General features: G+C 45.0%; 1 protein-coding gene across 1 annotated transcript in view; it reads left to right on the plus strand.

The window, feature by feature from the left end:
• Window positions 1–1,355: 1,355 nt before the first annotated feature.
• LOC124553951 (L-galactose dehydrogenase-like) overlaps window positions 1,356–26,706 on the plus strand; it is a 94,332-nt gene continuing 68,981 nt past the window's right edge. The window contains exon 1 of the mRNA XM_047127966.1: window positions 1,356–1,447. The gene's annotated coding sequence lies outside the window, so the exon portion shown is untranslated. The remainder of the gene's footprint in view (window positions 1,448–26,706) is intronic.

The following is a 26,706-nucleotide window of genomic DNA, read 5'->3' on the forward strand; positions in this document are numbered from 1 at the left end:
CCAGTCTCAGGACTGAATACCACAACAACAACTACAACAAAGAATAATGGATCGACCAATTTGCAGTGGACACTAGGCGCTTTGTGAAAGAAAGTTTGCTTTCTTCAAAAATATGAATTTGGCAACCCCTGAAATTGCCACCCGGGGCAAATGCCCCGACTTGTCCTACCCCCCGTAGGCATTTATACGGGCCTGAACACACGAGGACGACATATCGGGGTGATGCAAAGGTTTTGTTGGTGTGTGTACTAGTGAAAAAAATGGTTCAAATGGCTCTGAACACTATGGGACTTAATTTCTGAGGTCATCAGTCGCCTAGAACTTAGAACTACTTAAACCTAAGTAAGCTAAGGACTTCACACACATCCATGCCCGAGGCAGGATTCGAACCTGCGACAGTAGCGGGCGCTCGGCTCCAGACTGCAGCGCCTAGAACCGCACGGCTACTCCAGCCGGCGTGTACCAGTGAAATATAATGCGCATACATAGGGGCAGAAATCCATTCCAGTACGATTATGCCATAGGTGGTAAATCATTGGAAGCGGTAACGACCGTAAAATACTTAGGAGTTACTATCCGGAGCGATCTGAAGTGGAATGATCACATAAAACAAATAGTGGGAAAAGCAGGCGCCAGGTTGAGATTCATAGGAAGAATTCTAAGAAAATGTGACTCATCGACGAAAGAAGTAGCTTACAAAACGCTTGTTCATCCGATTCTTGAGTATTGCTCATCAGTATGGGACCCTTACCAGGTTGGATTAATAGAAGAGGTAGACATGATCCAGCGAAAAGCAGCGCGATTCGTCATGGGGACATTTAGTCAGCGCGAGAGCGTTACGGAGATGCTGAACAAGCTCCAGTGGCGGACACTTCAAGAAAGGCGCTACGCAATACGGAGAGGTTTATTATCGAAATTACGAGAGAGCACATTCCGGGAAGAGATGGGCAACATATTACTACCGCCCACATATATCTCGCGTAATGATCACAACGAAAAGATCCGAGAAATTAGAGCAAATACGGAGACTTACAAGCAGTCGTTCTTCCCACGCACAATTCGTGAATGGAACAGGGAAGGGGGGATCAGATAGTGGTACAATAGGTACCCTCCGCCACACACCGTAAGGTGGCTCGCGGAGTATAGATGTAGATGTAGATGTAGAAAATCGCATCAAAATCACTTCGGTAGTTCGTGAGACGAGCGTTGAAATACCGACAGCCAACTCGGCCGGGGACATCTTAATACGAGTGTATAGCGATAAGGAGCCAGCTGACGTCACGCGGCCTACGTCACAGCGGCTCGATCACGTGGGACGGCGGCGGCGGCGGCGTGGCTACGTGGCCTATTAGTAGCCAGAGGGCGCCAGCAGAGGTCGGACGCTGCGCGTGAGAGAGGGGACCGCCGCCAGCTTGCGTCTCTCAAGGCCGGCACGCATTCGACTGCGGTGAGTACAGTCTGTGCAGTTGAGCCAGACAAATTCGATGTGTGTAGGGACTTGTGCCGGCCGGTGTGGCCGAGCGGTTCTAGGCGCTTCCATCCGGAACCGTGTGACTGCTACGGTCGCAGGTTTGAATCCTGCCTCGGGCATAGATGTGTGTGATATCCTTAGGTTAGTTAGGTTTAAGTAGTTCTAAGTCTAGGGGACTGATGACGTCAGAGGTTTAGTCCCATAGTGCTCAGAGCCGTATGAACCATTTTTGTAGGGGCTTTTGCCAACCGAAAAAAATGTTCAAATGTGTGTGAAATCTCATGGGACAATTGCTAAGGTCATCAGTCCCTAAGCTTACGCACTACTTAACCTAAATTATCCTAAGGACAAACACACACACCCATGAAACTTCCTGGCAGATTAAAACTGTGTGGCGGATCGAGGCTCGAACTCGGGACCTTTGCCTTTCGCGGGCAAGTGCTCTGCCAACTGAGCTACCCAAGGACGACTCACGCTTCGTCCTCACAGCTGAGCTCTCCCGCGAACCTTGCAGAACTAGCACTCCTGAAAGAAAGGATACTGCGGAGACATGGCTTAGCCACAGCCTGGGCAATGTTTCCAGAATGAGAAGGTAGGAGACGAGGTACTGGCAGAAGTGAAGCTGTGAGGACGGGTCGTAAGTCGTGCTTGGATATCTCAGTTGGTAGAACACTTGCCCACGAAAGGCAAAGATCCCGAGTTCGAGTCTCGGTCCGGCACACAGTTTTAATCTGCCAGGGAGTTTCATATCAGCGCACACTCCGCTGCAGAGTGAAAATCTCATTCTGGAAACACGCACCCATGCCCGAGGGAGGTCTCGAACCTCCGCCGGGACCAGCCGCACAGTCCATGACTGCAGCGCCTCAGACCGCTCGGCTAATCCCGCGCGGCTTTGCCAACCGACCGAACAACTTTTCTTGTCTTTATGTCGGTCGGGGAGAACCACGCGACAGCCTACTCCCTCTTCCTCCCCCCCCCCCCCCCCCCACCACCACCACCGCCAAAACGCAATCCGGTAAATCGTATGAAGTGCTGTGGTGCCAAACGCTTGATAGGAGTTGTTCTTTTGTCACTGTGTACGGAATTAAATGCTGTTCTACACTGAAGAGCCTAAGAAACCGGCACACGTGCCTAATATCATGTAGAGCCCCCCTCCCCGAGTATGCAGAACTGCCGCAAAGCACGACGTAACATGGACTCGACTAATGTCTAAAGTAGTGTTGGAGGGAACTGAAATCGTAAGTCCTGTATGTCTGTCCATAAATCTGTGAAATTAGGAGGGGGTGGAGATCTCGTCTGACAGCATGTTGCAAGGCATCCCAGATATCCTTAATAATGTTCATGTCTCGGAAGGTTGAAACTTCGTGGCAGATTAAAACTGTGTGCCGGACCGAAAATCGAACTCGGGACCTTTGCCTTTCGTGGGCAAGTGCTCTAACAACTGAGCTATCCAAGCACGACTCACGCCCCGTCTTCACAGCTTCACTTCTGCCATTACCTCGTCTCCTACCTTCCAAACTACAGAAGCTCTTCTGCGAACCCTCTAGAACTAGCACTCCTGGAAGAAAGTATACTGCGGAGACATAGCTTAGCCACAGCCTAGGGGATGTTTCCAGAATGATATTTTCACTCTGCAGCGGAGTGTGCGCTGATATGAAACTTCCTGGCAGATTAAAACTGTGTGCCGGACCGAAACTCGGGACCTTTGCCTTTCTAGGGCAAGTGCTCTACCTTTCTTTCAGGAGTGCTAGTTCTGCAAGGTTCGCAGGAGAGCTTCTGTAAAGTTTGGAAGGTAGGAGACGAGATACTGGCAGAAGTGAGGCTGTGAGAACGGGGCGTGAGTCGTGCTTGGGTAGCTCAGTTGGTAGAGCACTTGCCCGCGAAAGGCAAAGGTCCCGAGTTCGAGTCTCGGTCCGGCACACAGTTTTAATCTGCCAGGAAGTTTCATATCGGCGCACACTTCGCTGTAGAGTGAAAATCTCATTCTGGGAAGATTGGTTGCCAGCGGAAGTGTTGAAACTCAGGAGAGTGTTCCTGGTGACACTCTCTAGCAAATTCTGGACGTGTCGGCTGCCGCATTGTCCTGGTGGAATTTCCCAAGTGCGCAGGAATGCACAATAGACATGAATGAAGGCAGATAATCAGACAGGATGCTTCTGTACGTGTCACCTGTCAGAGCCGTATCTAGGCGCATCAGGGGTCCCACATCACTCCAGCTGCACCCGCCCCACACCATTACAGACCCTCCACCAGCTCGAACAGTCCCCTATTGAGATACAGGTTTCATGGACTCATGAGGTTCTCCCCATACCAGTACACGTCCATCCATTAGATAGAATTTGAAATGAGACTCGTCCGACCCGGCAACATATTTCCAGTCGCCGGCCAGAATGGCCGAGCGGTTCTGGGCGGTACTGTCTGGAACCGCGCGACCGCTACGGTCACAGGTTCGATTCCTGCCTCGGGCATGGATGTGTGTGATGTCCTTAGGTTAGTTAGGTTTAAGTAATTCTAAGTTCTAGGGGACTGATGACTTCTGAATGTAAAACGTAGACTGGCATAGGCAAGGAAAGCGTTTCTGAAGAAGAGAAATTTGTTAACATCGAGTATAGATTTAAGAGTCAGGAAGTCGTTTCTGAAAGTATTTGTATGGAGTGTAGCCACGTATGGAAGTGAAACATGGACGATAAATAGTTTACACAGGAAGAGAATAGAGGCTTTCGAAATGTGGTACTACAGAAGAATGCTGAAGATTGGATGGGTAGATCACATAACTAATGAGGAGGTATTGAATAGAATTGGGGAGGAGTTTGTGGCACAACTTGACTAGAAGAAGGGATCGGTTGGTAGGGCATATTCTGTGGCATCAAGGGATCACCAATTTAGTATTGGAGGGCAGTATGTAGGGTAAAAATCGTAGAGGGAGACCAAGAATGAATACACTAAGCAGATTCAGAAGGATGTAGGCTGCAGTAAGTACTGGCAGATGAAGAACCTTGCACAGGATAGAGTAGCATGGAGAGCTGCATCAAACCAGTCTCTGGACTGAAGACCACAACAACAACAACAAATATCTTTTGGTTCAAAAAAATCGATTTTTTTTAATTGCATTTTTTGATCCATAAAAGTGTTTAGAATCCACCCCTGAAACGGTTTTTCCGAATACGGAACTGAAATGTTTGTTATTCGCGGTTGAACAAAAAGATGCACCTGTCTGAAATCGGCCTTTTTCATGCACCAGTTTTTTTTCCTTTTGGAGGACGAATTATTGTACCGGTGCTTGGGAGGAAACACGCAAAATTCAAATGAAAGTTTGAACGCCTGTGTTTGGAAGTTAGCCCCCCCATCATTTGCATTCTGGTGCGAAGGCTGTGGAGATTGCGACTTTCCTGGCAGTACTGAGAGCCATTTGAACCATTTTGTTTCCAGTCATCAACACTCCAGTGTTGGTGTTTACGGGCCCAGGCTAGGCGCAAAGCTCTGTATCGTGCATTCATCATCGGCTCCGAAAGCCCATATTGATGATGGTTCGTTGAATGATTCGCATACGTGACACTCATTGGTGGCCCAGCATTGAAATGTGCAGCATTTTGCGTAAGGTTTGCACTTCTGTCACGTTGAACGATTCTCTTTCAGTCGTCGTTGGTCCCATTCTTGCACGATCTTCCTCCGGACGCAGCGATGTCGGAGATTCGATGTTTTACCAGATTCCTGATATTGACGGTACACTCGTGAAATGGTCGTACGGGAAAATCCCCACTTCATGGGTACCTCGGAGATGCTGTCTCGTATCGCTCGTGCGCCGCCTATAACACCACGTTCAGACTTACTTAAATCTTGATAACCTGCCATTGTAGCAGCAGTAACCGATGCAGCTACTGCGGCAGACACTTGTCTTTTATAGGCGTTACCTACCGCAGCGCCGTATTCTGCCTGTTATACATATCTCTGTATTTGAATATGCATGTCTAAACCTGTTTCTTTGGCGCTTCAGTGTAATATGCATGACAGAGTGCCAGGCGGACGAAACTTTAATGACAGGTTTTCGGGGAAATTTAAAGATATTTAAAGATTGAATATCTTTGTGGGACTTGTCGTGCAAGGAGTATAGCAACAGAGATGCAAGAAATGAAGCACAAGCTTCATTTTTTAACGAATTCATAATGGTTTCATGGCGCACACTGAGACAGCAAAAGATACATGTCTTGTGAATAAATCTCCGTCGAGCATCTACATCTCGGAGTTTAGGTTTTATTTCCGCTGTTTGTCAGAAATGGAATCTAAAAACCGAAATACAGACTAATTAGATGTTAAATTACGTTTGCGGTACATATTGGAAGTAAAACCTAAAAACCGAAATACAGAATGTCAGTGGACACTTACGTATAAAATACACTTACTTGTTGCTTTTTTTAAAAGAAAAATATCACATCTTCTCCTATAAAGAGCAAAGTGTTGGATTTTTTTTCACAGTTCTGATAGTTGCCAAATGCTTTATTTCCTATGTTGCTGTTGCCGTATTTATTAGATGATGTTCACCACCATCAGATTCTGTCTTTCTTCTTCTAATCTGAAATGAGTTTCTTAAAATTACAGAGCCAACTTTGATGCTTCATGCACAAATAAATTAATGAAGTTTACTTGAATTTCCTTTGTTCTATTTATTTTGCTTTATCATGATGTGTTTCCTCAGGCAACTACAAATCACGTTGCAGGTTTCAGGGATCATTTTAGATAGTAATTGTGTGGATAGAACAGTACTGAATTGGCGGCCCTCTTAATTTCTGTCAGTGGCTATAAACTGTAATGTAGCTAACAGTCTCTTTTCGCAGCTTACAGCGTCTCAGCGTCTCTCAGGACTGTATTGTTTTTAGTTTAGAATGGTCTGATGATGTGCAACAGCTTCGAAACGCACGATTCATCCAGTATTAGACAATTACGAAAATCATCGGCTCCTGGATCCCTATGTAACAGAGGATTAGGCACTTCTTTGGCCACAGCTCTCCCTTGGCTTTTTTTATCTTTACTTCCTCTAAAGCAAACAAGGCAAGCCCTTGTTCTTCCTTCAGCATAAAATCAAGTGGGTTCTCCTAGGACACAATCTCATCGTACTTACGATACGCCGCGCGGGATTAGCCGAGCGGTCTTGGCCGCTGCAGTCATGGACTGTGCGGCTGGTCCCGGCGGAGGTTCGAGTCCTCCTTCGGGCATGCGTGTGTGTGTTTGTCCTTAGGATAATTTAGGTTAAGTAGTGTGTAGGCTTAGGGCCTGACGACCTTAGCAGTTAAGTCCCATAAGATTTCACACACATTTGAACATTTTCTTTTAGTACTCGTGTGAATAACTTCACACTTTATTCAGGGTCAATTGCCACTTTTCGCACCATATAGATATCGAATCTAAATCATTTTGCAATTCGTTTTGGTCATCTGATGACTTTACAAGACGGTACATGACAGAATCATCTACAAACAATCTAAGAGGGCTACTCAGATTGTCTCCTATGTCGTTAATATAGATCAGGAACTTCCTTGGGGAACGCCGGATATTACTTCTGTTTTATTCGATGACTTTTCGTCTATTACTGCGAACTGTGACCTTTCCGCCAGGAAATCACGAATCCAGTCGCACAACTGAAGACGTACTCCATAGGCACGCAGTTTGGTTAGAAGACGCTTGTGAGGAACGGTGTCGAAAGCCTTCTAGAACTCTAAAAATATGGAATCAATTTGACATCCCCCGTCGACAGCACTTATTACTTCGTGAGTATAAAGAGCTAGTTGTGTTTCACAAGAACGATATTTTCTAAATCCGTGCTGACTATGTAGCAACAAATCTTTTTCTTCGAGGTACTTCATAATGTTCGAATACAGTATATGTTCCAAAACAATACTACAAATCGACGTTAGTGATATAGGCATAAAGTTCATTGAGAAAAAAAAATAAGTGTACAGATTCTGTAAACTGGCTCGTTCCATGTCGATAAAATTCCTATGGGACCAACCTGCTGAGGTCATCGGTCCCTAAGCCTACACACTGCTTAATCCAACTTAAACTAACTTACACTAAGGACAACATACACATCCATGCCCAAGGGAGGACTCGAACCTCCATATCGAGAAAGGAATTGTTGAGATGATGTGTGGAACATGTAACTAAATCACTAACAAACTGTCCTTCTCCATAATCTTATTCCTGCTTGCTTTATAATTACGCCGCGCGGGGTAGCCGCGATGTCTGAGGCGCCTTGTCACGGTTCGTGCGGCTCCCCACGTCGCAGGTTCGAGTCCTCCCTCGGGCATGGGTGTGTGTGTTGTCCATAGCGTAAGTTAGTTTAAGTAGTGGACCGATGACCTCAGCATTTTGGTCCCATAAGACCTTACCCCAAATTTCCTTTAGAATTACCGCCCCGCGGGATTAGCCGAGCGGTCTCGGCCGCTGCAGTCATGGACTATGCGGCTGATACCGTCGGAGGTTCGAGTCCTCCCTCGGGCATGGGTGTGAGTGTTTGTCCTTAGGATAATTTAGGTTAAGTAGTGTGTAAGCTTAGGGACTGATGGATGACCTTAGCAGTTAAGTCCCATAAGATTTCACACACGTTTGAATATTTGAACTTACGATACAACAGCGCAGCTCTGTAATCGCCGAATGTAATCAAATCTAGGCTGACACGAAATTTGTCGGTCGGTCGGTCGATCGGTCGGTCGGTCGGTCTGTCTGTCTGTCTGTCTGTCCGTTGCTCGGTTGGTCGGTCGGTCGGTCGGTCGACAGCTGAACTGATGCGTGTGTAGCCGCAGAAGTGTGACGTAGAGGCAGACATCAAAGAGGTGCGGAGACAACTAAATTGGTTTATATGTGTAGAAATGTTAAACTGTCCGCTTCATAAAACAAAGTATCCTACGACCACAGTACGAGTGAAGCAGTTGGAATCAGACTTCGGTTTATTAGTATTATACTAGGGAAACGGAATCAGTCTATAAAACGAGACTGTTACAAATCACTCGAATGACCCATATTAGGACATTGCTCAACTGTGTGGTATCCATACCAGACAGCACAAGGAGGACGTGGAACGTATACATCTACATCTGCATCCATACTCCGCAAGCCACCTGACGGTGTGTGGCGGAGGGTACCTTGAGTACCTCTATCGGTTCTCCCTTCTATTCCAGTCTCGTATTGTTCGTGGAAACAAGGATTGTCGGTATGCCTCTGTGTGGGCTCTAATCTCTCTGATTTTATCCTCACGGTCTCTTCGTGAGATATACGTAGGAGGGAGCAATATACTGACTCCTCGGTGAAGGTATGTTCTCGAAACTTCAACAAAAGCCCGTACCGAGCTACTGAGCGTCTCTCCTGCAGAGTCTTCCACTGGAGTTTATCTATCATCTCCGTAACACTTTCGCAATTAATAAATGATCCTGTAACGAAGCGCGCTGCTCTCCGTTGGATCTTCTCTATCTCTTCTATCAACCCTATGTGGTACAGATCCCACACTGCTGAGCAGTATTCGAGCAGTGGGCGAACAAGCGTACTGTAACCTACTTCCTTTGTTTTCGGATTGGATTTCCTTAGGATTCTTCCAATGAATCTCAGTCTGGCATCTGCTTTACTGACGATCAACTTTATATGATCATTCCATTTTAAATCACTCCTAATGCGTACTCCCAGATAATTTATGGAATTAACTGCTTCCAGTTGCTGACCTGCTATATTGTAGCTAAATGATAAGGGATCTTTCTTTGTATGTATTCTCAGCACATTACACTTGTCTACATTGAGATCCAATTGCCATTCCCTGCACCATGCGTCAATTCGCTGCAGATCCTCCTGCATTTCAGTACAATTTTCCATAGTTACAACCTCTCGATATACCACGCCATCATCCGCATAAAGCCTCGGTGAACTTCCGATGTCATCCTCAAGGTCATTTATGTATATTGTGAATAGCAACGGTCCTACGACACTCCCTTGCAGCACACCTGAAATCACTCTTACTTCGGAAGACTTCTCTCCATTGAGAAGGACGTGGTGCGTTCTATTATCTAGGAACTCCTCAATCCAATCACACAATTGGTCTGATAGTCCATATGCTCTTACTTTGTTCATTAAACGACTGTGGGGAACTGTATCGAACGCTTTGCGGAAGTCTAGAAACACGGCATCTACCTGGGAACCCGTGTCTATGGCCCTCTGAATCTCGTGGACGAATAGCGCGAGCTCGGTTTCACACGATCGATCGTCTTTTTCGAAACCCATGCTGATTCCTACAGAGTAGATTTCTAGTCTCCAGAAAAGTCATTCTACTCGAACATAATACGTGTTCCAAAATTCTACAACTGATAGACGTTAGAGATATAGGTCTATAGTTCTGCACATCTGCTCGACGTCCCTTCTTGAGAACGGGGATGACCTGTGCCCTTTTCCAATCCTTTGGAACGCTACGCTCTTCTAGAGACCTACGGTACACCGCTGCAAGAAGGGGGGCAAGTTCCTTCGCGTACTCTGTGTAAAATCGAACTGGTATCCCATCAGGTCCAGCTGCCTTTCCCATTTTGAGCGATTTTAATTGTTTCTCTATCCCTCTGTCGTCTATTTCGATATCTACCATTTTGTCATCTGTGCGAAAATCTAGAGAAGGAACTACAGTGCAGTCTTCCTCTGTGAAACAGCTTTGGAAAAAGACATTTAGTATTTCGGCCTTCAGTCTGTCATCCTCTGTTTCAGTACCATTGTGGTCACAGAGTGTCTGGACATTTTGTTTTGAGCCACATACCGCTTTGACATAAGACCAAACTTTTTTAGGATTTTCTGCCAAGTCAGTACATAGAACTTTACTTTCGAATTCATTGAACGCCTCTCGCATAGCCCTCCTCACACTACATTTCGCTTCGCGTAATTTTCGTTTGTCTGCAAGGCTTTGGCTATGTTTATGTTTGCTGTGAAGTTCGATTTGCTTCCGCAGCAGTTGTTGTACCACGGTGGCTCTTTTCCATCTCTTACGATCTTGCTTGGCACATACTCATCTAACACAAATTGTACGATTGTTTTGAACTTTGTCCACTGATCATCAACACCATTTGTACTTGAGACAAAACTTTTGTGTTGAGCCATCAGGTACTCTGAAATCTGCTTTCTGTCACTTTTCCTAAACAGAAAAATCTTCCTACCTTTTTCAATATTTCTATTTACGGCTGAAATCATCGATGCAGTAACCGCTTTACGATCGCTGATTCCCTGTTCTGCGTTAACTGTTTCAAATAGTTCGGGTCTGTTTGTCACCAGAAGGTCTAATATATTACCGCCACGAGTCGGTCCTCTGTTTAACTGCTCAAGGTAGTTTTCAGATAAAGCACTTAAAAAAAAATCACTGGATTCTTTGTCCCTGCCACCCGTTATGAACGTTTGAGTCTCCCAGTATATATCCGGCAAATTAAAATCTCCACCCAGAACTATAACATGGTGGGGAAATCTACTCGAAATATTTTCCAAATTATCCTTCAGGTGCTCAGCCACAACAACTTCTGAGCCAGGGGGCCTATAGAGACATACAATTACCATGTCTGAGCCTGCTTTAACCGTGACCTTCACCCAAATTATTTCACATTTCGGATCTCCGTCAATTTCCTTCGATACTATTGCACCTCTTATCGCTAGACACACGCCTCCCCCTTCACTGTCCAGCCTGTCTCTGGGGTATACATTCCAATCTGAGTTTAGAATTTCAATACTCTTTACGTCTGGTTTCAGCCACCTTTCTGTCCCTAGTTCTATGTGGGCGTTGTGACCGTTTATTAATGAGAGCACTTCTGGGCAGAAGACAAGGGCAGCACTAATGATCGCAGGTTTGTTTGACTCATAGGAGAGAGTCACGGAGATGCTGAAAGAACTCTTGAAAATACACGCAAAGAATCCTGCGGAAATCTTCTCAGGAAGTTTCTGAGAACAGACTAAGATTATGAATGTCAAGGTATACTACAACCCCTTACGTAACTCTCCCGTAGCGATCCCGAGTACAATAATGCAGTAACTACGCTTTGCACAGACGCGCTTAAGGGGAGGTTTACTATCTTTGGCCCGTAAAAAGCATGTTCTTTGAGAATTTCTTTCTCGGGATGTGTTACAGATATAAATGTCAAGTTTGGTCAATATGTTTGTTGATATTTCCTCTACAAACTAGAATTTTTTCGACCGGATATGTCGAAGAGCAAAGGTGGAAGTGCCGTCGGAACGAAACAAAATTTCGATGTAGACCTCCACGCGCGGTATGTCACAGGTCAGCCGGCTCGTCTGAAATCAAAATTGAGTCGACGTTACCTAAGTGTATAAGATTCTTTAGGAGTTGTACCTCGCTTAAGTTATTTGGGCCATAGGAAACGAAATGGCGGCGATTTGAAAAAAAAAAAAAAGTTTTTTTTTCATCGATATTTCGACTTCGTCGGAAAGTAAAAATATTTATAGTTGATGGACCGGAGTAAAAGTGGTACAACTCCTAGACAATTTAGTTAGCTTCGTCGGAAACAAAGAATCATGCCAATCGGTTCAGTAGATTTGAAGTTACCATACTGCGCGATAAAAAGAAAGTCATTTCGAGAAAAACGCGTTTGAAGTTTTGACTACATATAAATGCAATATTACGCAACATACGTTCAATCTGCTATTCCGGGTCTACAAACTAGTCCTTCCTCCATCTGGGCCATCCTGCGCTCTCCAGAGCCGTACGTACGGCCGGTGACAAGCGGTTCTCGGCCGCTCGAATCCGGTGGTCGTCCGAATGCTTGGCGAACTGCGTCGAATAGAGTCCCAGGGTGGCGTCCATCGTTGTCACGGTCTTCAGAATTGCTGAATACCCTTCGTTGAAGCTGCTCACTGCCAGAAAAGTCGCAATCTCCACAGTCTTCGCACCAGAATGCAAATGTTTGGAGGCTAAGTTCCAAACACAGGCGTTCAAAGTTATATTCGAATTTTGCGTGTTTCCTCCCAAGCACCGGTACAATAATTCGTCCTCCGAAAAAAAAAAAAAAAAAAAAACTGGTGCATGAAAAAGGCCGATTTCAGACAGGTGCATTAATTTGTTCAACCGCGAATAACAAACATTTTCGTTCCGTATTCGGGAAAACCGTTTCAGGGGTGGATTCTAAACACTTTTATGGATCCAAAAATGCAATTAAAAAAATCGAATTTTTGAACCAAAAGATGTTGTTGTGGTCTTCAGTTTGATGCAGCTCTCCATGCTACTCTACCCTGTGCAAGGTTCTTCATCTGCCAGTACCTACTGCAACCTACATCCTTCTGAATCTGTTTAGTGTATTCATCTCTTGGTCTCCCTCTACGATTTTTACCCTCCACGCTGCCCTCCAGTACTAAATTGGTGATCCCTTGATGCTTCACGATATGCCCTACCAACTGATCCCTTCTTCTAATCAAGTTGTGCCACAAATTTCTCTTCTCACCAATTCCATCAATACCTCCTCATTGGTTATGTGATCTACCCATCTAATCTTCAGCATTCTTCTGGAGTACCACATTTCGAATGCTTCTATTCTCTTCTTGTCTAAGCTATTTACCGTCCATGTTTCTCTTCCCTACATGGCTACACTCCATACAAATACTTTCAGAAACTACTTCCTGGCGCTTAAATCTATACTCGATGTTAACAAGTTTATCTTCTTCAGAAACGCTTTCCTTGCCATTGCCAGTCTATATTTTTTGTCCTCTCTACTCCGACCATCATCAGTTATTTTGCTCCCCAAATAGCAAAACTCCTTTACTACTTTAAGTGTCTCATTTCCTAATCTAATTCCCTCAGCATCACCCGACATAATTCGACTACATTCCATTATCCTCGTTTTGCTTTTGTTGGTGTTCATCTTATATCCTCCTTTCAAGACACTGTCCATTCCATTCAACTGCTCTTCCAAGTCCTTTGCTGTCTCTGACAGAATTACAATGTCATCGGCGAATCTCAAAGTTTTTATTTCTTCTCCATGGATTTTAATACCTACTCCGAATTTTTCTTTTGTTTCCTTTACTGCTTGCTCAATATACAGATTGAACAACATCGTGGAGAGCCTACAACCCTGTCTTACTCCCTTCCCAACCACTGCTTCCCTTTCATGTCCCTCGACTCTTATAACTGCCATCTGGTTTCTGTACAAATTGTAAATAGCCTATCGCTCCCTGTATTTTACCCCTGCCACCTACAGAATTTGAAAGAGAGTATTCCAGTCAACATTGTCAAAAGCTTTCTCTAAGTCTACAAATGCTAGAAACGTAGGTTTGCCTTTCCTTAATCTTTCTTCTAAGATAAGTCGTAAGGTCAATATTGCCTCACGTGTTCCAGTATTTCTACGGAATCCAAACTGATCTTCCCCGAGCTCGGCTTCTACTAGTTTTTCCATTCGTCTGTAAAGAATTCGTGTTAGTGTTTTGCAGCTGTGGCTTATTAAACTGATAGTTCGGTAATTTTCACATCTGTCAACACCTGCTTTCTTTCGGATTGGAATTATTATAATCTTCTTGAAGTCTGAGGATATTTCGCCTGTCTCATACATCTTGCTCGCTAAATGGTAGAGTTTTGTTAGGCCTGGCTCTCCCAAGGCTGTCATTAGTTCTGATGGAATATTGTCTATTCCTGGGGCCTTGTTTCGACTCAGGTCTTTCAGTGCTCTGTCAAACTGTTCACGCAGTGTCATAGCCCCATTTCATCTTCATCTACATCCTCTTCCTGTCTAATATTGTCCTCAATTACATCGCCCTTGTATGGACCCTCTATATACTCCTTCCACTTTTCCGATTTCTCTTCTGTGCTTAGAACTGGGTTTCCATCTGAGCCCTTGATATTCATACAAGTGGTTCTCTTTTCTCCAGAGGGCTCTTTAATTTTCCTGTAAGCAGTATCTATCTTACCCCTCGTGATAAGTGCCTCTACATCAACAAAAGATAGTAAACCTCCCCTTAAGCACTCTTCTGGCTTTCCATTCATGAATGTAGCGGGAATAAGTGGTACAATAGTAAGCACCACTCTCCCTGCCCTGTACTTCACAGAGGTCTGGTGACGACAGATGTAAATTGGTTGGTTGATCAGGGGGATCGGACCAAACAGCGTGATCATCGGTCCCATCAGGTTAGGGAAGGATGGGGAAAGATGTCCGCCGTGCCCCTTCAAAGGAACCATCCCGGCATTTGTCTGAAGCGTTTTAGCGAAATCATGGAAAACCTAAATCAAGATCGCCGGACGCGGGATAGGACCCTCGTCCTTCCGAATGCGAGTCCAGTGTGCTAACCACTGCGCCACCTCGCTCGGTAGGTGTAGATGTGAATGTTATTTCATAAAAGTGCAGAGGAACAAATTGTATTCTTTAAGATGTGACGCGCGAGAAAGGCATCAGTTTGTATCGCTGTCTTAGGAGCTGTATGTGACCCACAGAGTTCTGGGGCCTATCTCTTTGTCACGATATCTGAAATTAAAAAAAAAAAAGTAACAATAAACACTGGAACAGCTATCCACCTCGTTCTCTTCCCAGCTCAGAATCTGCATCTACATCTACATTTATACTCCGCAAGCCACCGAACGGTGTGTGGCGGAGGGCACTTTACGTGCCACTGTCATTACCTCCCTTTCCTGTTCCAGTCGCGTACGGTTCGCGGGAAGAACGACCGCCGGAAAGCCTCCGTGCGCGCTCGAATCTCTCTAATTTTACATTCGTGATCTCCTCGGGAGGTATACGTAGGGGGAAGCAATATATTCGATACCTCGTCCAGAAACGCACCCTCTCGAAACCTGGACAGCGAGCTACACCGCGATGCACAGCGCCTCTCTTGCAGAGTCTGCCACTTCAGTTTGCTAAACATCCCCGGTAACGGTATCACGCTTACCAAATAACCCTGTGACGAAACGCGCCGCTCTCCTTTGGATCTTCTCTATCTCCTCCGTCAGACCGATCTGGTACGGATCCCACACTGATGAGCAATACTCGAGTATAAGTCGAACGAGTGTTTTGTAAGCCACCTCCTTTGTTGATGGACTACATTTTCTAAGGACTCTCCCAATGAATCTCAACCCGGTACCCGCCTTACCAACAATTAATTTTATATGATCATTCCACTTCAAATCGTTCCGCACGCATACTCCCAGATATTTTACAGAAGTAACTGCTACCAGTGTTTGTTCCGCTATCATATAATCATACGATAAAGGGTCCTGCTTTCTATGTACTCGCAATACATTACATTTGTCTATGTTAAGGGTCAGTTGCCACTCCCTGCACCAAGTGCCTATCCGCTGCAGATCTTCCTGCATTTCGCTGCAATTTTCTAATGCTGCAACTTCTCTGTATACTAAAGCATCATCCGCGAAAAGCCGACGCTATCTACTAGGTCATTTATATATATTGTGAAAAGCAATGGTCCCATAACACTCCCCTGTGGCACGCCAGAGTTTACTTTAACGTCTGTAGACGTCTCTCCATCGAGAACAACATGCTGTGTTCTGTTTTCTAAAAACGCTTTAATCCAGCCACACAGCTGGTCTGATATCCCGTAGGCTCTTACTTTGTGTATCAGGCGACAGTGCGGAACTGTATCGAACGCCTTCCGGAAGTCGAGGAAAATGGCATCTGTCTGGGAGCCTGTAACTAATATTTTCTGGGTCTCACGAACAAATAAAGCAAGTTGGGTCTCACACGATCGCTCTTTCCGGAATCCATGTTGATTCCTACAGAGTAGATTCTGGGTTTCCAGAAATGACATAATACGTGAGCAAAAAACATTTTCTAAAATTCTACAACAGATCGATGTCATAGGTCTATAGTTTTGCGCATCTGCTCGACGACCCTTCTTGAAAACTGGAACTAGCTGTGCTCTTTTCCAATCATTTGGAACCTTCCGTTCTTGCGGTACACGGCTGTTAGAAGGGGAAGCAAGTTTTTCGAAACCAGTGGGAAAGATAAAAGCAAAGACGAAAATATTGTCCTGATTGTTCCCACAATATTCCGAAGCGGAAACTTGGTGGACAGTTGCTTCGGTAAATGAGAAATGTCGTTCGTATTTTCTATAGAATCAAAAGGAAGCTTTTTCTCAGTTTTTTATCACAATACGTACATTGTTAGTCAGGTCAGACATAACAGCCCTTTTATTTCGTTAAGTATTCCAGGTATCGAAACGGTTTCCTGCAAATGATGATACGCTAAGGAGGCACGTACTTTTGTTATGTGATAAAGAGTTTTAACTCCTGTATCGATCGAGATAGTGAAGCAAGAGTGATTTTTTTACATAACATGATATGCTTTCTTAACGATATCCGAAAGCGCTTGAAAAGATAAGTACAGCGATATGAAACTTGTTAATTTTGACGGCGAAACTCTCCGCCACGGAATGTGAGAAACATTCTAAAACTGAAAGGCAAGTCGACCGGAATCGACCACCGTGTTGTAAACATGCTGTACCAAGCCTTTCGACTGTCTACTTGTTCGCACTGCAGAACTAGCAGGAGCTGTGTCGTTTAGCGGCCGGTCATTTCTGCTTCAAAATTCCCAACATGTACACCAATGAGGAGAAGGTAGACATGCTTCTTTTGTTCAGTGAACGTGAGAGAAATGCTGTCAAAACGGTACGGCATGCAGGGATGTCCAACTTGATCGTCGCTAGGCAGTTTGCTCAAATTATTATGTCAAAAATGGTTCAAATGGCTCTGAGCACTATGGGATTTAATTCTGAGGTCATCAGTCCCCTAGAACTTAGAACTACTTAAACCTGACTAACCTAAGGACATCACACACATCCATGCCCGAGGCAGGATTCCAACCTGCGACCATAGCGGTCGCGCGGTTCCACACTGTAGCGCTTAGAACCGCTCGGTCACTCCGGCCTTCTTATTAGGTCACTGTTGCTTAAAGGCAGCTGAAGGGGACCACAGCTTGCCCATCTAGCCCATGTTAATTTAGGCAAGTATTTGACCCATTTCTGAAAAAGCTATTTCATGCAGGACCTTAATACTTTTACTCTATGTTTCATGATGCTAATCGAGTCTAACTCTACTTTACCCATTTTATAGTTTTTAAGAAATACTTTTTTAAATTTATTATCAAATAATATTAAGTTTGTCCTGCAGATAATATTTTTTGTGAACTTCCTAATGGTGGAATATTAATGAATGTAGTACCAGAGGTTGCTTTTTATGTTATACAGAGTCTCTGAAAATTTCATCCATTTATCTATGATAGTTTCTGATATAATGAGGCATATATACTAAAATTTTGAGTTGCAGGAAATTGACTTTAAAGAAAAAACTTTTGAAATTTGTTACTTACAGTTAATTAAAACTGTCGTGCTGCATATGATGGCCCTTCTTTGGCCTCTAGCAGGTCTTCCAGCTTCTCTTTCACCTTCCTGGATGTTTGTCTTGCTTTCTTGGTCATATTAGATGCGGACCTGTCTGCATCGGCTATCCTCATTTTATCGCAATATTGTAGCCCAGTGATCATATTTTCACCAGGATTAATTCTTAACTTTTTCAGTACCCAACACTTTCCAATATTAACACAATTGAATGTAATAACAGCATCATGAACTCTAGTTTCATTGTATGCATGCTTACATATACAGTTTTAGGAAGGCAGTTCCAAATTATGCTGTTGAAACATTCATTTGGGTTCTGTGTCTCCCCATGCAGACATTTCCTTAGAATGTCAGGATGAGCCGAGTCTCTGAAAATAGGTTTAATTGCTGTAATAACAGCAGCAGGAAGAGAATGTTAGTGAGAATAAGATTCTCCAGTTGGGCTGAGCCCTATTGTATTTGCACCACGAATTTTCTCCTGATGGACACAATCCATGACATAGGTTATCATCAGTAGAGGACTTACGGAAGAATGTGGCCCAAACATCTCTCTTTATTGCCTCCAGATTTTTTTTATTTCTCCTAATTGCCTGCCCATAGTATACCTGCAAGTTTCCTATTTCAGTTTTAGTTAACTGACCCTGTCCGGCCATCAATTTTCCATCTTCTAATGTCTTTCCTATCATATCAACAGTTAGTTTTCTTAGTCTTGTTCCCAAACGTTTTTGAACATGGCCTACACATTCTATTTTGCTAATAATGGCATCTCCATATGGATTAGAGTTCACCACATTGTTGTATGCCTTACTGTCACCATCGCCCAAATATTTGGTGTACCGTACGCCACTTGTTTGTACAGAGAGATGAAATATTTGTTGTACTCCATGAACTTCCATACCACCACTTGTCCCTCTAAAATTAGCCACGCAGTTGGGTTATTTATGTTCATTAACTTTACAACATTTGCAATATTTAGACATTATCTCCACATCTAATACTTTACTGGTGTCCACGCTCATGGCAGTCACTACTCCGTTCAGAGAAGTGTGTTCTCTTTTCTGTAAACTTCCATCAATTGCAACTGCAATATCCGAACATCCATCATTTTCTTCCACTGCTTCCCTAGCAGCCAGTTTCATACTTTCCTCACTGACCTCACATACAGCTTTCTCTAATATTGCAGTCAGTTTTTCAAATTTATTTGGTGGTTGATGTAAGTTCATCACTGAACAAAACGTTCTCCCTGCAGCCATGCCCTTGCCAATGGATCGTAAGGCATAAACTAATCTAGTATTGATTTCATATGCGCCACTAGCATCTGGTTTTGAAGAACTCACAAATGAAATCACAGCTGAGCATTTAGTGCAAATTAAATCCAAAGCAAGTGCTAGGCCTTTTCTCCCACTGGCACTCTCACAAATTTTCACACTCTGTGACTCACCACACTGTCTACATTGTACAAATTTAGAAATTACATCTGATAATATTCTCAAATTTATAATAATGTTACTGTACCCTTTGTCACTTACAGTAAATTCGTTGTAACTCTCTCGAAACGGTCAGAGCTTCTTTGATGATGCACTTGTTGAAGAATTACAATTAGAAGCATCGTTGCCAGGCGACTTAACCTCTTGTACAGAAAGCTTTCTAAACTTGTTTACGTTTCGTCATCTTCAATAAACACAAGAAAACACACGTAAACAAGCACTGCAAACGTAAGTATAACAACTACTCGCAATCACACTTGAACAAAAGTGACCGCGTGTTTGAACGTGTGTTGTTTACAAACAGCAGAAACAAAAGAATACCGACCGCTGCATTACAAGGATAGCCAACACACTCCGGAGTAAAAAAAAAAATCCCTAACGTGCAATTTAGGGGATATAAAGATCTAAAATATATGCAGAGAAGTAGGTGACAGAAAAATGGGCGTGGCACATGAACACACGTGATAGGAAAATGCTCTTCAAATGCACGAAAAAAAAAAATCAGCAAAATCCTTCCCAAAGTAGTTACATGAAACCTTAATCTTTCGAAATATGATGAAAACCGAAAACAGATTGTTTTCGACCTGAACCACGGTGTGGTCCCCTTGCGTCATATGGAGGTCGAGGATGAAGACAGCAACTTGCAGAACGCACGATGAAGATGTTCTGGCTACGACGCTTATAAATCCGCATGACGCACCAAACCAAGGAATATGGGATCAGCCACAAGAGTGTCATTCGCTAGCTCGCATCGACATAATCTGCAGCCTTATCATCCGTCACTACATCACGCAGTCGGAGGGCGTGACTTCGAACGCGGTACAGAATTTTTGTCGGTTCGTCCTGCATCGCCTGGGAAACGACAGTGCTGTTTCCCAACGTGTGCTCTATACAGGCGAAGCTACGTTTACGAGCCACAGTGATGTAAATTATCGCAGCATGCTCTATTGGGCAGCCGAAAATCCGCGCTAGCTTCTCCAGGTACAAGTTTATGCCACGATGATGATGATGTTCGGTTCGTGGGAAGCTCAACTGCGCGGACATCATTGCCCGTGAAGTCCACGTTTTTACGCAGTCCAGGTTTTACACAGTCTAATCTAGCCTCTGTCGCGAATGATGATGAGGAGGATGAAATGACGAGGACAACACAAACACCCACGCCCCGGGCACAGATAATCCCCAACCCGGTCGGGTTTATGCCGTATGCCGTTTATGCCGTATCCATACGGGTAAGGAGATTACCTGTCAGGGGAGTGATGCTAAAAATCAAAATTACGCTACTGGCCATTAAAATTGCTACACCACGAAGATGACGTGCTACAGACGTGAAATTTAACAGACAGGAAGAAGATGCTGTGATATGCAAACGATTTGCTTTTCAGAGCATTCACACAAGGTTGGCGCCGTTGGGGACACCTGCAACGTGCTGACATGAGGAAAGTTTCCAACCGATTTCTCATACACAAACAGCAGTTGACCAGCGTTGCCTGGTGAAACGATGTTGTGATGCCTCGTGTAAAGAGGAGAAATGCGTACCATCACGTTTCCGACTTTGATAAAGGTCGGATTGTAGCCTATCGCGATTGCGGTTTACCGTATCGCGACATTGCTGCTCGCGTTGGTCGAGATCCAATGACTGTTAGCAGAATATGGAATCGGAGGGTTCAGGAGCGTAATACGGAACGCCGTGCTGAATCCCAACGGCCTCGTATCACTAGCAGTCGAGATGACAGGCATCTTATCCGCATGGCTATAACGGATAGTGCAGCCACGTCTCGATCCCTAACAGATGGGGACGTTTGCAAGACAACAACCATCTGCACGAACAGTTGAACGACGTTTGCAGCAGCACGGACTATCAGCTCGGAGACCGTGGCTCCGGTTACCCTTGACGCTGCATCACAGACAGGAGCGCCTGCAATGGTGTACTCGACGATGAACCTGGGTGCACGAATGGCAAAACGTCATTTTTTCGGATGAATCCACGTTCTGTTTACAGCATCACGATGGTGGCATCCGTGTTTGGCGATATCGCGGTGAACGCACATTGGAAGCGTGTATTCATCATCGCCATACTGGCGTATCAGCTGGGGTGATGGTATAGGGGTCCATGGGTTATGCGTCTCGGTCACCTCTTGTTCACATTGACGGCACTTTGAACAGTGGACGACGTTACATTTCAGATGTGTTACGACCCGTGGCTCTATCCTTCATTCGATCCCTGCGAACATTTCAGTAGGATAATGCACGACCGCATGTAGCAGGTCCTGCACGGGCCTTTCTGGATACAGAAAAAGTTCTACTGCTGCCCTGGCCAGCACATTCTGCAGATCACTTACCAATTGAAAACGTCTGGTCAATGGTGGCCGAGCAACTGGCTCGTCACAATACGCCAGTCCCTACTCTTGATGAACTGTGGTGTCGTGTTGAAGCTGCATGGGCAGCTGTACCTGTACACGCCATCGAAGCTCTGTTTGACTCAATGCGCAGGCGTTTCAAGGCCGTTATTACGGCCAGAGGTGGTTATTCTGGGCACTGATTTCTCAGGATCTATGAACCCAAATTTCGTGAAACTGTAATGACGTGTCAGTTCTAGTATAATATATTTGTCCGATGAATACCCGTTTATCATCTGCATTTCTTCTTGGTGTAGCAATTTTAACGGTCAGTAGTGTACTTCTACTACTACAAAACTACATTAAGCAGATGATCCATCACCCAGCTACTAACGTACTACAAACGCTACAGACTTCGTCTTCTGTTGATTTGTTTTGGCACATTTACCCCAGAGATGATTGTCTCCGCTACTGGACGCACACTCATATTACCACGGTCAACAGACATTATCTGCTGGATTCTTTGTGCAACACGTCGGCGGCTTTCCCACTATATCAAGTAAGGCCAGTGCCACGTGGCCACTCGAAACCCGGCCTTCCTGCGACCGTACATTCCCGTGACCACCCCTGCCAGCAATGGCGCACAGTGGCTACATTCCTGCCAAGTCTTTCTGCAGTATCACACATGCAACATCCAGCTTCCCTTTCCCCTACTACACGGTCTCGTTCAAACTCAGTGTGATGTTGATAAGGACGTCTTTGTCGTATTAAGGGGGGTTGCAGCGCCCTATCCCGATAATGTTACACTACTGGCCTTCAAAATTGCTATACCAAGAAGAAATGCAGATGATAAACGGGTGTTCATTGAACAAATATATTATATTAGAACTGACATGTGATTACATTTTCACGCAGTTTGGGTGCATAGATCCTGAGAAATCAGTACCCAGAACAACCACCTCTGGCCGTAGTAACGGCCTTGAAACGCCTGGGCATTGAGTCAAACACAGCTCCGATGGCGTGTACAGGTACAGCTGCCCATGCAGCTTCAACACGATACCACAGTTCATCGAGAATAGTGACTGGCGTATTGTGACGAGCCAGTTGCTCGGCCACCACTGACCACACGCATTCAATTGGTGAGAGATCTGGAGAGTGTGCTGGCCAGGGCAGCAGTCAAACTTTTTCTGTATCCAGAAAGGCCCGTGCAGGACCTGCAACATGCGGCCCTGCATTATCCTGCTGAAATGTAGGGTTTCGCAGGGATCGAATGAAGGGTAGAGCCACGGGTCGTAACACGCCTGAAATGTAACGTCCACTGTTCAAAGTGCCGTCAATGTGAACAAGAGGTGACCGAGACGCATAACCAATGGACCCCCATACCATCACCCCGGCTGATACGCCAGTATGGCGATGATGAATACACGCTTCCAATGTGCGTTCACCGCGATGTCGCCAAACACGGATGCGACCATGATGATGCTGTAAACAGAACCTGGGTTCATCCGAAAAAATGACGTTTTGCCATTCGTGCACCCGGGTCCATCGTCGAGTACACCATCGCAGGCGCTCCTGTCTGTGATGCAGCGTCAAGGGTAACCGGAGCCACAGTCTCCGAGCTGATAGTCCGTGCTGCTGCAAACGTTGTCGAACTGTTCGTGCAGATAGTTCTTTCCTTGCCAACGTCCCCATCTGTTGACTCAGGGATCGAAACGTGGCTGCACGATCCGTTACAGCCGTGCGGATAAGATGCCTGTCACCTCGACTGCTAGTGATACGAGGCCGTTTGGATCCAGCACGGCGTTCCGTATTACCCTCCTGAACCCACCGATTCCATATTCTGCTAAGAGTCATTTGATCTCGACCAACGTGAGCAGCATATTCGCGATACGATAAACCGTAATCGCGATGGGCTACAATCCGACCTTTATCAAAGTCGGAAACGTGATGGTACGCATTTCTCCTCCTTACACGAGGCATCACAACAACGTTTCACCAGGCAACGCCGGTCAACTGGTGTTCGTGTATGAGAAATCGGTTGGAAACTTTCCTCATGTCAGCACGTTGTAGGTGTCGCCACCGGCGCCAACGTTGTGTGAATGCTCTGAAAAGCTAATCATTTGCATATCACAGCATCTTCTTCCTGTCGGTTAAATTTCACATCTGTAGCATGTCATCTTCGTGGTGTAGCAATTGTAATGGCCAAAAGTGTAAATTTAGTGACTTGTCTTCCCTGTATTTCAGGAACCACTGTAGCCATTTATATGAAATTTTTGTAGGGCATCAAACTGTATATTCTTAGTCTACTAAACTACAATCATTGAATTTCAGCCACTGTTTCCGGAAATACAATTTTTTAATTACAAGGTTAAAATTTTGTGTAGTTTTTTTGTACGTTATCCTAAATAATTGTAATTGTTGTTGTTTTGGTCTTCAGTCCAGAGACTGGTTTGACGCAGCTCTCCATGCAACTCTATGCTGTGCAAGCTTCTTCATCTCCCAGTACCTACTGCAGCCGACATCCTTCTGAATCTGCTTAGTGTGTTCATCTCTTGGTCTCCCTCTACTATTTTCACCCTCCACGCTGCCCTCCTTGATCCCTTGGTGCCTCAGGATATGCCCTACAAACCGATCCCTTCTTCTAGTCAAGTTGTGCCACAAATTTCTCTTCTCTCCAATTCTATCAATACCTCCTCATTCGTTATGTGATCTACCCATCTAATCTTCAGCATTCTTCTGTAGCACCACATTTCTAATGCTTCTATTCTCTTCTTGTCTAAACTATTTATCGTCCATGTTTCACTTCCATACATGGCTACACTCCATACAAATACTTTCAGAAATGACTTCCTGGCGCTTAAATCTATACTCGATGATAACAAGTTTATCTTCTTCTGAAACGCTTTCCTTGCCATCGCCAGTCTATATTTTTTGTCCTCTCTACTTCATCAGTTATTTTACTCCCCAAATAGCAAAGCTCATTTACTACTTTAAGTGTCTCATTTCCTAATCTAATTCCCACAGCATCACCCGATTTAATTCGACTACATTCCATTATCCTCGTTTTGCTGTTGTTGATGTTCATCTTATATCCTCCTTTCATGACACTGTCCATTCCGTTCAACTGCTCTTCCAAGTCCTTTGCTGTCTCTGACACAATTACAGTGTCATCGGCGAACCTCAAAGTTTTTATTTCTTCTCCATGGATTTTAATTCCTACCTCGAATTTTTCTTTCTGCTTGCTCAGTATACAGATTGAATAACATCAGGGATATGCTACAACCTTGTCTCATTTCTTTCCGAGCCACTGCTTACCTTTCATGCCCCTCGACTCTTATAACTGTCATCTGGTTTCTGTACAAATTGTAAATAGCCTTTCGTTCCCTGTATTTTACCCCTGCCACCTTCAGAGTTTGAGAGTATTCCAGTCAAAATTGTCAACAGCTTGTCTACAAATGCTAGAAACGTAGGTTTGCCTCTCCTTAATCTATTTTCTAAGGTAAGTCATAGGGTCAGTATTGCGTCACGGGTTCCAATGTTTACATAGAATCCAAACTGATCTTCTCCGAGGTCGGCTCCTGCCAGTTTTTCCATTCGTCTGTAAAGAATTAGTGTTAGTATTTTGCAGCCGTGGCTTATTAAACTGATAGTTTGGTAATTTTCACATCTGTCAACACCTGCTTTCTTTGGGATTGGAATTATATACTTAACATTATGTTCTTCTTTTAGTTCAGTAGACTCAAGTAGACTCGAGTAGAATATTCAAATTTTCGGGCAGTACGAGGTGCATTCAAGTTCTAAGGCCTCCGATTTTTTTTCTCCGGACTGGAAAGAGATAGAAACATGCGCATTGTTTTAAAATTGTGAAATTTCATCATTTTCTTCTCTTACTATTGGCTGCATTTGTTGCTATAGGTACACTTTTCTTCATAAGTAAGCGAGATTCTTCGACGAATGTGACACAGCGTACAAACCATACTTACAGAATTTTTAAAACATAAGAAGAAGTGAAACATTGACGATAAATACACTCCTGGAAATTGAAATAAGAACACCGTGAATTCATTGTCCCAGGAAGGGGAAACTTTATTGACACATTCCTGGGGTCAGATACATCACATGATCACACTGACAGAACCACAGGCACATAGACACAGGCAACAGAGCATGCACAATGTCGGCACTAGTACAGTGTATATCCACCTTTCGCAGCAATGCAGGCTGCTATTCTCCCATGGAGACGATCGTAGAGATGCTGGATGTAGTCCTGTGGAACGGCTTGCCATGCCATTTCCACCTGGCGCCTCAGTTGGACCAGCGTTCGTGCTGGACGTGCAGACCGCGTGAGACGACGCTTCATCCAGTCCCAAACATGCTCAATGAGGGACAGATCCGGAGATCTTGCTGGCCAGGGTAGTTGACTTCCACCTTCTAGAGCACGTTGGGTGGCACGGGATACATGCGGACGTGCATTGTCCTGTTGGAACAGCAAGTTCCCTTGCCGGTCTAGGAATGGTAGAACGATGGGTTCGATGACGGTTTGGATGTACCGTGCACTATTCAGTGTCCCCTCGACGATCACCAGTGGTGTACGGCCAGTGTAGGAGATCGCTCCCCACACCATGATGCCGGGTGTTGGCCCTGTGTGCCTCGGTCGTATGCAGTCCCAATTGCGGCGCTCACCTGCACGGCGATAAACACGCATACGACCATCATTGGCACCAAGGCAGAAGCGACTCTCATCGCTGAAGACGACACGTCTCCATTCGTCCCTCCAATCACGCCTGTCGCGACACCACTGGAGGCGGGCTGCACGATGTTGGGGCGTGAGCGGAAGACGGCCTAACGGTGTGCGGGACCGTAGCCCAGCTTCATGGAGACGGTTGCGAATGGTCCTCGCCGATACCCCAGGAGCAACAGTGTCCCTAATTTGCTGGGAAGTGGCGGTGCGGTCCCCTACGGCACTGCGTAGGATCCTACGGTCTTGGCGTGCATCCGTGCGTCGCTGCGGTCCGGTCCCAGGTCGACGGGCACGTGCACCTTCCGCCGACCACTGGCGACAACATCGATGTAC

Source organism: Schistocerca americana, chromosome 11 (genome assembly GCF_021461395.2).
Source record: "Schistocerca americana isolate TAMUIC-IGC-003095 chromosome 11, iqSchAmer2.1, whole genome shotgun sequence".
Lineage (NCBI taxonomy): Eukaryota > Metazoa > Arthropoda > Insecta > Orthoptera > Acrididae > Schistocerca > Schistocerca americana.